Below are 11,943 nucleotides of genomic sequence, written 5' to 3' on the forward strand. Positions count from 1 at the left end.
AGCAGAAGGCTTCTGTTTAAATAGGAGGAATAGGCGCTCACATTGCCTCATCAATGTGCCTCCCTGCTAACCTGGAAGGATCACCTCTAGAGCGTCATTCAGTCAATAGACTTCCTTAACTTTGGTGCACATGCTGATGGTGGTATTTGTATGGTGGAGATCTGTGGCATTGATTCACCAACTCAAGAAGCATATCATTGCTCTTAAAGCACAAGACTAGGAGTCAGGGGGCCTATATTCTATTATTTGCACTGCCATTGACTGGCAATATGACCTTGCTCAAATTACCTACTCTCTCAGTTTCCTACTCTGTAAAGTGGTGATAATATCTACCTCACAGGGGTATCTAAGGCTAAAATTAGGGATTGTAAAGCACTGAACAGTACTGGATGGAAGGTGCTACAAAACTGAAAAGTAGCATTTCAATTTGTCCAACAACTGGTTGTCAGATGGTGAAAAGCTTTCATATCCTGTCATCCTGGAATGGATTCACACAGGTGACATAGGGGCGTGAGACTTTAATTCCCAGTACTAGGCGTACAAAATATGATGTTACTGTCATCTTTGTGCTGGTAACACCGGGCTGTACAAGGGGAAAGGAATCATGACTAGATGACCTCCTGAGGTCCTTTCCAACCCTGATATTCTATTATTCTATTCTATGAAGATTATTCCAGGGGAAGCCATAAAGGACATCAGGAGCTTCAAAACGTTCTAAAAATACAACAGTTAAAATAGTTAAGATGAGTTACAATAAATGAGATGACTCATCCATTGACAGATTTTCCTTCTCAGAAGACTGAGGATCTATATTTATGCAATATCACAGAGTTACACCAACGCAGAGCTATCAATGACTAACGAAAGTTGAAGCTCTGCAGTAACACACGTAGTTTTCATGTCTCAAGGCTAAGGCTACTGTTTCTATGGGTGCTTTCAATGAGTTAAGTGGTCATGACAGAAAACTCACTCACCTTTGAAATCTGTCTCATTTCATGTGCACCCTAATGGTGTTTTACAGTGGCTCTATACTTATCACCTTTCTATCACTCATTCCTAAGGTTAAGATTTTGTCACAGTTATTTTTAGTAAAAGTCACGGACAGGTTGCATGCAATAAACAAAAATTCACAGGAGCTGTGACCTGTCCTGACTTTTATTAAAAGTAATGGAGGCGGGGAGGAGAATGACCACTGGAGCCCCTGGGGGGGAATGACAGTCCTAGCCCCACCACCACTTGGTGGGGTGCACAGCCCTGGTTCCAGCCCTGGCCAAAGCCTTGGATCAGGGATGCACAGCCCCCACTCCAGCTGCAGCTGTGGGGTGCACAGCCCCTGCTCCAGCCGCAGCTACAAGAGGAGTGCACAACCATGGCCCTGGCTGAAGCCACAGGGAGCAGAGTGTGGGGCACATAGCCCCGGTTTGGTCTGAAGCCACAGAGAGTAGTGGGGTGGGGAAAAGGGGCACACAGCCCCAGTTCTGGCTGAAGCTCTGGGTTGGGAGCGCACAGCCCCAGCTGTGCCCCCACCGCTGACAGCTGAAGCTGAAGTCATGGAGGTCCAATAAAGTCACAGAATCCATGACTAAATCATATCTTTACTCATTCCCTTTGCTTGTTTGGGCCTTCTCCTTTGTGTTTGTTGTTTTTCATTGGGGTTTACGTGGATGGCATTCTACTGGGTTTTTTTATTCTATTAATTTATTTTATTCTGTTGCACAATATACTCAGCTGTGCACTAAATGAATACACTATTATTAATTATTATGATTTGGGAAGATGTGTGAAGTCTCTCTTCACCACAGTAGGCTTTTACAAACTTGCAGTAAAATGACTGACACAGTGGTAAACACAGTGGTGTTCTGCCTACACTCGTGTTCCCACATTTGCTAGCACAGGTGGAGAGGCACCAATTGTAATGCACCAGTAGGAAATATCCCCCAAAGTACTAGTATAGGAAAGGCCTATGGCAACTGGAAAACTAGTGAATACTGGACTCACAAGGGCTGGGGAGGCAGGAGTTTGAGACTGACTTTAAAGCTTTGCTTTTAGTTGATTTTCATCCTCAGCTATTTAACACTAATGAGTGTTCTGAACAAAGCATGTAGCTGACAATGATTCAGCCACCTTTCACCCTTCAATTAAGGTCTGAGAGATCACAGTCCCTCCAGCAAAGCCAGGGAAAAGCAGATTTGCCATTCCTGATGTTTGCAAGAAAATCGGGGAGGGGAAGGAGAAAGGGATTTCGGACAACACTCCTCTCGGGCTCTCCTTATAGGTCATAAAGAACAAAAAAAAGTTACAAGCTCAATTTTTCAAAAATCCTTTCCAAGTCGCCTTCGAGTGTCTGCGTGCAACATTGTATTTCCTGCAACACCCACAAAACTGCTGCTTTGCTCTCTACAGGCATGGGCAGCTGACATTATCTCTTACATGATTGCTAATGTGGAGAAGGGAGTGGGCTATGTTACATGTGCCAGATGAAGATAAAGTGGTTACATATACAAGCTTTTTCCAAGCAGTAACTTTGAAGCCTGGAGGTCTCTTGCCTGAGGTGGAAGTGACATCTGGCAGCAGAATGAAAGGATCCCTAGTTTTTGTGAAGTTTGACTTCTATAGAAAACATCCCTCTTCCTGTGTTACTTCATGGCAGCTTCTCTTCTCACCCAACTCCCAAACCTCCACCCCCCCATAGTCATGGTTCATTGGCATAGTTTGCATTTGGATGACAAGCTGACACTGGGTTTGAGCCTCATGCACCATGGCAGGCAGACAAAGGAGATAAAAACAACAATAATCAAACAAAACCTATGCTCTTCATTACTTCCCAGAGGGCAGCAGACTTGCACCAAAGTCAGCATGCAAGTACTTTATTCCCTGCTATGCTAATCGATACTCTTTCTTACACCTGAGTGGACAGTAATGTCTCTAGTTAAGACACTTGATTGAAATAAATGGATTCATGAGAGAGCACCTCAGTTAGGAGCTACTAGGCACGAACAGTGTAAGAGAAGGTAAAGTTTTGAAAACAAATTGGTGAGAGTGATTTTTCTTGGACTGAGTCGACCTCTGTTTTAGGGCTATTTATTACTGAATACTCTGGGCTGACTTACAGCCCCAGTGTTAACTCAGTGAAGGCTTTGGACCCCTGGTAATATAAGTCTATGTGAAAGCATTGCCCAGGCAAGAACCAGGCATGGAACTCCAGTTGGTGGCTACAACTTTGTACCTCGTAATGTTCCAGATATAGGCTCAAATTCCTAGTAAACATTAAAACAGGCCATAGAAGAAATAACATTTTACAGTAGTAGAAATATGATTAACAACAGTGGAACAGAGTTCCTGCAAGGAGATCTTAGCATTTACAGGCCCAGTTCGGAGATGAATCTCTGTCCTCATGCAGACAAGCCTATCTGAAACTGCAGAGTTGGTCAGCACAAGCAGTAAAAACACCCAAGGCCTGTCTACACTACAACTTCCACTCCTGGTAGCATCTCTAGAGCTGCATTGGTACAGAAAAATGTTACACCAGTAGTAGCAATGATGGGATCCCTAATGGGGTCTTTACTATTATATTGTCTAAGTCTGTTCCATGTATGATGTAGGTGACTATTACCTTGCCTCCTCTGAGGAACCTCGGTGACTTTCCATAGGAAATCACTTGAACATTCTGTCATTACTAAAAAGCGACAAAGAGTCCTGTGGCACCTTATAGACTAACAGACGTATTGGAGCATAAGCTTTCCTGGGTGAATACCCACTTTGTCAGATGAATGTAGTGGCCACTACAGATCCAGACTAACACGGCTACCCCTGTGATACTTGTCATTACTAAGTGATTTTGAAGAAATGCATGTCTTCAGTGTCAACACAAAAGATATTGAGAGATTTCAGTGACTGGAGGAGTAATCCTCATGTTTAGTACAAATGCTATGCCAATAAATGTTATGTAGACCATTCCAGGTAGCAGAAGCTGAGAGAAGGCGGCTCTTGCACCCACAGTAGTGAGACTGTGTGATTGGAGAGAGAGAGAAGGTCGGGTATTAGATAAACTGAGAAAGAAAGAAAGAAAGAAAGAAAGAGAAAACTGTGTGTAGGTCACTTTGCAATGAACAGTGCTATAAAAATGTAGGCTATTATTAGAGCATGTTTACATTGTCAGTTTGGGTGAGATAAGAAACTGCTTATGGTCTGGCCCAATCCACTTATTTTATTGCACTCTGGGCTTATTCCAAAGCCTGTTAAAGTCAATGGTCTTTGGATGATGCCCTAGGTGAGTGAGGGGGACAGAGATCACCTCATGCTGGTATATAATACACTTTATTTTACACTTGTTATTGTGATTAAACATTTCTCAAATAATGCAAATAAATAACAAATGCTCATTCATTGCTTATTCAGGATGTGTCACTTAAAAATGTTCCTGATAACTCTTTATTGGATTTAGTTGAATAGTTGTTTTTTTCCTGGCTAATGGCAAAACTACAAGATTCAGTTAAGTAATATAAGAATTCCCTTGTTCCTCTAGGTTTCCTGTGTTCTCACAGACACTAGCACATGCACATCCTGGCTTATAGTAATTTTTCTGTGAACAATGAGAGACACCTTCCTCTGACCCACCATAGTTCAGATCTTTCATCCCTTATCACATCGTTCCTTGACATTATCACATTTTGTTTCTGGGTGTTTCTTTTTGATCTGACAGTTTCTGTTCACTGATGACCTGATCCGGAGAGCTGACTTCAGTGGGAGTAGAGTATGCTCAGCATCTCTCAGGAGCAACCCTTAAATAACATAAACATGTAGTGAGGCCACTATGCAGCAAGGATGGGTTAGAGATTAAGAATAATTTGGGTATGGCCCAAAATTAAATGAATAATATGCCTCAGTCAGTTAGGATGATAATTTAGAATCTGGGGACAAAGGCAGGATGGCTGAAGCGCTGAGGTTGGGGGGTAAGGGGCTGCATAATCTCCATCCCAGAATGGTAAAAGAACTGGCACTTGATATTGCAAGTGCAGTAGCAAGGGTTTTTAATAAATCAGGGGTGATAACATATTGTTGGAGAATAGAAAATATAGTACCTACAGCTAAGGAGAAGGGGCAAATGGTCTGGCAAACTATAGCCCTATTAGCCTGATCTCTGTAGTATGTGAAGCTTTAGAACAGATTTTGAAAGAAAGAATAATTAAAGACATGGAGGTAAATGGAAAATGAAATAAAAAGCAACATGGGTTTACCAACAAAGATACATTGTGCCAGAATAACCTAGTATCTATCTTTCATAAGATAACTGACATTCGTGGACATGAAACAAAGCTAATTTATCTGGACTTCAGTAACGCCTTTAACAATTTCCTATATAGTACCATGTCAAACTGGAGAAAGTGGGCATTAGTACAAAAATTGTAAGTTAGGTAAAGAACTGGCTAATGGGGAGATGACGAGTTGAAAGGAGCCCTATCCGGCTATAGGTTGGTTACTAGGAGAGTTCCTCAAGGATCAGGCTTGGGTTTGATCGTATTTAATACTTTAATTAATGACCTTGGCACAAAATGAGGGAGTGTATTAATAAAAAATTGGGGAGGCTGGGAATATTATTCAAGAAGAATAAGATGACCTTCAGGAGGAGAGTAATAGAAATAGGATGAAATGTAATACTATGAAGGGTCAGGTCATACTCTTAGACTAATAACAAGAATTTCTGCTATAAACTGGTGGGGGAGTGTCTTCAGTTAAAAATGGCAGTAGGAGAAAGTCTTGAGTACATTAGTCAATCACAAGATGACTATGAGCCACCAATGTAATATGGTGTGGGGAGAGAGGTAAATATGATCCAGGGGTGTATCATGGGAGCTTTCCAGTGAGTAGAGAAAGACAAGTGTTAATGCCATGGTACAAGGCACTGATAAGGTTTCATCTGGAATACTGTGTACAATTCTGGTCACTCGTTCAACAAAGATGAATTCAAACTGGAACAGATGCACATAAGAACTACTAGGATGATCAGGGAATGGAGAGCCTATTTTATGAGAGGAGACTAAAAGAGTTTGGCTTGTTTAATCTACCAAAATGAAGTCTGAGAGGGAATATGGTTGCTTTCAATAAATACATCAGGGAGGGAAGCAAGCTATTTAAAATAAAGGACAATGTGGGCATATGAACAGATGGATATAAATTGGCCATGAATAAATTTAGGCTGGAAATTTGAAGATGGTTTCTAACCATCAGCAGAATGCAGTACCAGAACAGCCTTCCACTAGGAGTAATGGGGTCAAACAACCTAACTAGCTTAAGATAGAGCTTGTTAAATTTATGAATTGGATTATATGGTGGGGTTGCCTGGAGTTGCAGGGGACTGGACTTGATGACTCAAGAGGTTCCTCCTATTCCTTTGTTCTTTTCCCTAATGACATTGGAAGCTGTGCCAATCTGCCTGGAATGCCCAACAACCCATAATGTGCGCTCTTCAAAATGATGAATGGAGCCCTGCAATCGGAACCGAGCTCACTGTAGCTCTAGACGCTGCCTTTTAGCACCTGGTGAAAGATGTCACTCAATGCTATTGCTCTGTATATTAGAAAAGATTTTTCTCTGTACTGTCAATCTGAACTGCATCATGAAGGTTCACACTTCAGCAACCCAGGGAATTTGACAGGAAAAGGAGAATTGCAAAGGGGATGATTTTTTTTCTTTCACTATTCCTTTGTCTTATAAAGAAGGCCTCAAACTTTCATTCCCCCTCTTCTGTGCCCCCCAAATAATTTTTATCTAGTTGTACAATAGAAATCGAAGGTCATGACTTACCTCTTCCTCCTGGAGAATTCTAACAGTTTTGGAGAACCAGGTGTCTGGTAGCACAGCTGAAATTTTAGCTGCTAATCTTCCAAGAAACAGATTTTATTTTGGGGGAAAGGGAATGTTTGAAGCCACCTTCATATCTCTGTAAAGAGCACAAAAGAATAAAATAGCACTTCATTTTCTTTGCATTGCCATTTGCCTTTAAATCCCAGACTGTTTGCTTTGAATGCCTGCATGTGTGTTCTTGCATGCAGATGTACACATTTAAAGAATTGCTTTAATTTGTCAAGCTTAATTGTTGTGAGCACTTAAAAAAACCTCATCAAAATAAACTCCACAAAATATAATTGTCTAAAGTCTTTTACCGGTGTATTTATACCAAAGAGACAAATATCACAGCAGACTTAAGTACAATTATTATTAGGTGGAGAAAATTATTCTAGTCTTGCTGAGCAAAGTTGTTAGCAAAAATGACTTTGTTATAAGTAATATTCTGAACTTCAGTGACCAGAGAGGAAAAATTACTCTTCAGAATTGTTCTTTTTGCAATCAGAATTTCTCTTGGAGAGAGAAAAGTAAGCTCCAGATAACTTTTAAAACTGAGATTCATGAAAACATATTTTTTCTTCATTTTTCCAGATTAAGCTAGTGGTCTCTTTAAAGAGTGCTATCGCTTGTAATTATATAATATACTTCAGCCCTAAGGCTTTTAAAGTGCATACACTTCAGTAATTTTTGTGACAGTTGTCCTGATCCATTAAAACTCCCCATGAACTCGAATGTGTGAATCTCACTAGGAAAATATAAAAATTGCTTTTCTCTACCTTCCTTGTTTTAGGGATTTGGTCTTTAACTATTTCACATTTAAGAGGTCTTTTTGCTGAAAGATGCCAGTGCTCTCATTAGTATTAACTACAGTGAGGGCAATAGTTTCTCCACCATTACAAATAACTTCCATTATTTAAAAAACAAAGCAGAATCCCTGTCACTGTGAGTCAGGAAAGCTGATTTGGCCTGAAAATAGGCACATTTATTTTGAAGGCAAAGGAAAATATTTCTGCAAAGTTTGGATAAAATTAAACAGCTCTTGAGTTACAAATGATTTTAAAATTACCTCAGTTTGAGATGCTGACTTTTTTCTAGCATTTCTTTGTCCCCCTCTACCTCCAAAGCAGCTTGTTACTCCAACTTCAAATCTTCCAAACAGGTGAGTCTCCAAGAATAGTGCATTGGTTCATTTGAAGAAAATAGGTTATAATTAAGCAAAATTAACAACAGTTGGTGTGTTGGATAGTTTGGGGGCCCAATCCTGCATACATGGATGTCAATGGGAGTTTGCCATTGACTTTAATGACAGTGAAAGTGTCTAATATCTGTTTGTAATGCTTTTGATTTGGCTGACTGTTCTTAAGAATGATGAAGGGTATTTCTATAGCTGAAAACAAAGTTCTTTCTTTCACTCCAGGAGCAGTGGCCTGTGTTTCTGGAGATAAGGTCCAAGGCTGCATAGGTGGTTTATGATAGAGAGATGATAGTGTCTTGATAGGTGCAATGGCTGGAATTTTTAAAGGATCCTACAGGAATTAGGTCTCAATGTATTTCAGTGAGGCTTGGGTGCCTGGGTCCTTTGACAGTCCCATTCAGTCCCATTATAAGGCTGAGTTTGATTTCCCCATGTAACCCCAATAATAAATGAATACATTTCTCATACTAAATAACTCCCTCCCTTCTAAAGTAAATGAAAACTCAGCCCACAAGACTGGGCTGGGCAGTTCATCCCTGCTCTGCCTTCAAGGGGACTGGTATGCTCAGTCCTGACTCTGTGTCCCAGGTCCTGTAGCAACTTTAGAAAAAAACCCACATAAAAACAGCTAGTTTCCCCACTGTCCCCTGGGGTCACCAGCTCTCTATTGGAGGCTTGTGTAAACCTTCCCCTCTTGCCCCTTTCTCCAACTTTCCTTGGAGAGGCTGAGCAGGTTTCTAGGGCTTGGTAGGTGCAGAAGGACCCACAAGTTACTCTTGCGTCCTCTGTTCGGGGTCTGTCAGTTGGTTGAGAGACACCTACTGCAGTCTCTTCCAAAGTTCCTGGCTGGCCCTTTGCCTGAAGAAATCCAACAACACATCCTGTTCTGAGCTTTTTATCTCCGTCTCCTCCTTTCCCAGACCACATTGCTGACAAGCCTCCATTTGGTCTGAAATCAGTAACAGGCTTGTGTTGGACCTGGGCTTGTCTTATCCCCTAGCCAGATGTTGTGCCCCAAATTAATTTTCTCCTCCAAATATTTGTCTGCTCTCAACAGTATAAAAATTTTGTCTATTTTCCTCTTGGTAATTTTGTCAGAGATTAACGTCTGTATTGGAAACAAAAATGCATAAATATGTTTGCTGCCTTTCCTTTGTTCATAGTAGTAACATTGCTTAGTACATAAAGCTTTTCACCTTCATTAACTAATACAGACATTAATCAATATGTCCGCTTATCCCTTTATTAAATTGCTATTCTTCTAGCATTTATCATTTTTATTCCCTTAAGAACTTTGCATAGCTCAGTGAGGTTCTCTCTTACTTGTCTCTTTTCTACAGTATGTTTAACCATCTTTCTCTAACAATTTAGGATTGTTAAGGCCTGTTATTCCAGTTGTCCTCCTGTGAACCCCTTCTGCCTTTAGGTTTTCCTTTTTTTCAGGTAACCAGAACTGTGAATGTTGGCTCAGATTCAGATCTGAGTTACCACAATATGAATCAGGGGTAACTGAAATAGGAGTAGCTCCATTGGAAGCCAGAGAACAGAAGCTGGCCCAGAATCTCAAATATAACTTGCTATGCCCATGTAGAATACTGTTATAAGCTATGAAACTGTGACGCTTTAATTTTCTGTGTGATAGGAAACTTCTAGGAACTTGCCCTCTGTGCAGATTAGAAAAAGGCCACTACTAGGATACTGTGTCCAGTTCTGGTGTCCATGCTTCATAAAGAATATGATAAATTGGGCACGGTATCTGAGAAGAGCAACAAAAATGATTAAAGAATTAGAAAACCTGCCTTAAGAACCGAATCTATTTAGCTTAACAAAGAGAAGGTTAAGGAGTGACTTGATTACAATCTGTAAATATCTACATGGGGAACAATGGACACATCAGTCTATCAGAGAAAGATCTTACGTGATCCAGTGACTTGAAATTGAAGCTAGATAAATTCAAACTGGAAATCAGGCATACATTTTTTACAGTGGGGGTAATTAATCTTTGGAAGAATTTACCAAGGGTTGTGGTGGATTCTCCATCACTGGCAATTTTTAAATTTGGTACTGGATGTTTTTCTGAAAGATCTGCTCTAGGAATTATTTTGGGGAAGTTCTATGGCCTGTGCTATGCAGGAGGTCAGACTAGGTGACCACAGTGGTCCCTCCTGGCCTTGGACTGTCTAAACCCAATGTACCTTTATATGCATCTCAGACTTTTCTTTGTTTTTTTTCATGTTTCCCAGTATTTGGTAATGTTTAATTATATCATCCAGCGCTACCAGATCCTTCTCTCTTGGTGTACTCCAATGTAAAATCTCTAACACCTTATTCCTTCTCCATCTCATAGGCTGAATTATATCCCTCTGTGGTGTTCCCCTAGTCATGATTAACTTCCAGCTTCTTACTCTATCAAAAAGTTTCCTGCAGTGTAGGTAAATTATATCCACAGTTTCTCTGTGTGAAATCTTGTCTGTTTCTTCTTCCATAAAGCGTTATCAGACATGACCTCTGTGGGTAAGTCCATGCTCATTGTCTGCCACTTAGCTATAATTTTCTAGGTGGCCACCACCAATGTCTATTCTATACTAGGTTTTCCAACTATTTCTTATTATTGAAATTATGCTTGCAGATCCTTGATTTTCTGAATTTCCTCTGGGACCCGTCACAGGATGCTCTGCTCACCACTGGCGCACCTTCCTGTGGCTGCAGTTGGGGATTAGCTCTGCCAGTCTGACACCTGTTTCTGCAAGCGCTCTCTCCATGTCTCTCTCTCGGTCTGTCAGGACTTGACTGCTCCATCTTCATGGCTTTGTCCCTCTGGCCAGGTCATTGTAGTTTTCCCCTTTTGGGGGTTTTGTTTACCAACAATCCCAAGCAGCCTTCTGATTTGCTGCCTCTCAATGGCGCCACTTCCCAGAGTCTGGTGAGGAAACCCAGACTCGCCCTCTTTTCCAGGTTCTAGCCCAGGGACCCTACAACCAGCAGCTAAAGTCTGCACTGTCCCACTTCTTGCCACTGTTTCCCTGCACTGCTTCCTACATTGCCTCCATTGGCTTCCTTCTCCACCCTCCTCCAAGTATGCCCTTCCCTCAGGGCCAAGTTCCCATCTCTTCTTAGCCTCAGAGAGAGTGACTGCAGACCTCCTTCCTGCAGCCCCTTTCGTCCCTCAGCTACCTGGCTTTATATGAGCCCTCACCCATCAAAGTGAACATCATTCTTTAATGCTTCTTACTACCTGGTTCCTCCTCCAGGTGAAGCCTAGGCAGTTAATTAGCCCTAGCCACCTGAACCCCGTCAGGAGCTGGTGTGAGGTGAACACTCCATCACAACCCCACTTTGGAAATATAACATAAGCTCCTTCCCAGTGCCTGGCTATCTCCTATTTCTAAGGAGGATTTTGTTGTCATTGTTTAAATTTCCCCAAAGTACAGCTGGGGGAATGGCTGGATTTTTTTTTGTTTGATGATGCTTGCAAAAAAACAGAAAAGAAAATTTGGTTTGGTCTGAGCAAAATCTGAAATTTTTCAGAATTTTTGGTGAATCAAAAGTGTACATTTTGGGTCTGCTGCAGAGAAGGGATTTGTTCCTGATTCTTTCACATCTCAAGTGAGTGCCCTAACCATTGGGGTCAATAGAAACTGCATTTCTTGGTGAATAAACTATTCATCTGAAAAATTTCACCCGCCGCTACCCTGAAGCACTTTGCTTATGGCTTCCATACACCCCGGAGTTTCTAATTGCCAGTCATTGTCATTTCTTGCCCATCTGCTTTATTATTCCTTCTTTCAGTATTTTCCTTTTACCCTCTAAAGAAGTATGTGTTTGTGTGGCATCTACCCTCACATCCTCTATGCTGAGCAATCAGATAAAGGATTCATTTAAAGTAAAACTTGAACCTCTTA

The 11,943-nt window shown here is 41.2% G+C and overlaps 1 long non-coding RNA gene across 1 annotated transcript; it reads right to left on the minus strand.

Annotated features, from left to right (window-relative positions):
- Positions 1–4,427: 4,427 nt before the first annotated feature.
- On the minus strand, positions 4,428–7,994 carry LOC123368625. Its single transcript, XR_006578841.1, has 3 exons — positions 7,913–7,994; positions 6,805–6,940; positions 4,428–4,781 (listed from the first exon to the last, which is right to left on the minus strand). It is a non-coding gene; the product is annotated as an uncharacterized LOC123368625 (long non-coding RNA).
- Positions 7,995–11,943: the final 3,949 nt, after the last annotated feature.

This window comes from Mauremys mutica, chromosome 4 (genome assembly GCF_020497125.1).
Source record: "Mauremys mutica isolate MM-2020 ecotype Southern chromosome 4, ASM2049712v1, whole genome shotgun sequence".
NCBI classification, from domain to species: Eukaryota; Metazoa; Chordata; order Testudines; family Geoemydidae; genus Mauremys; species Mauremys mutica.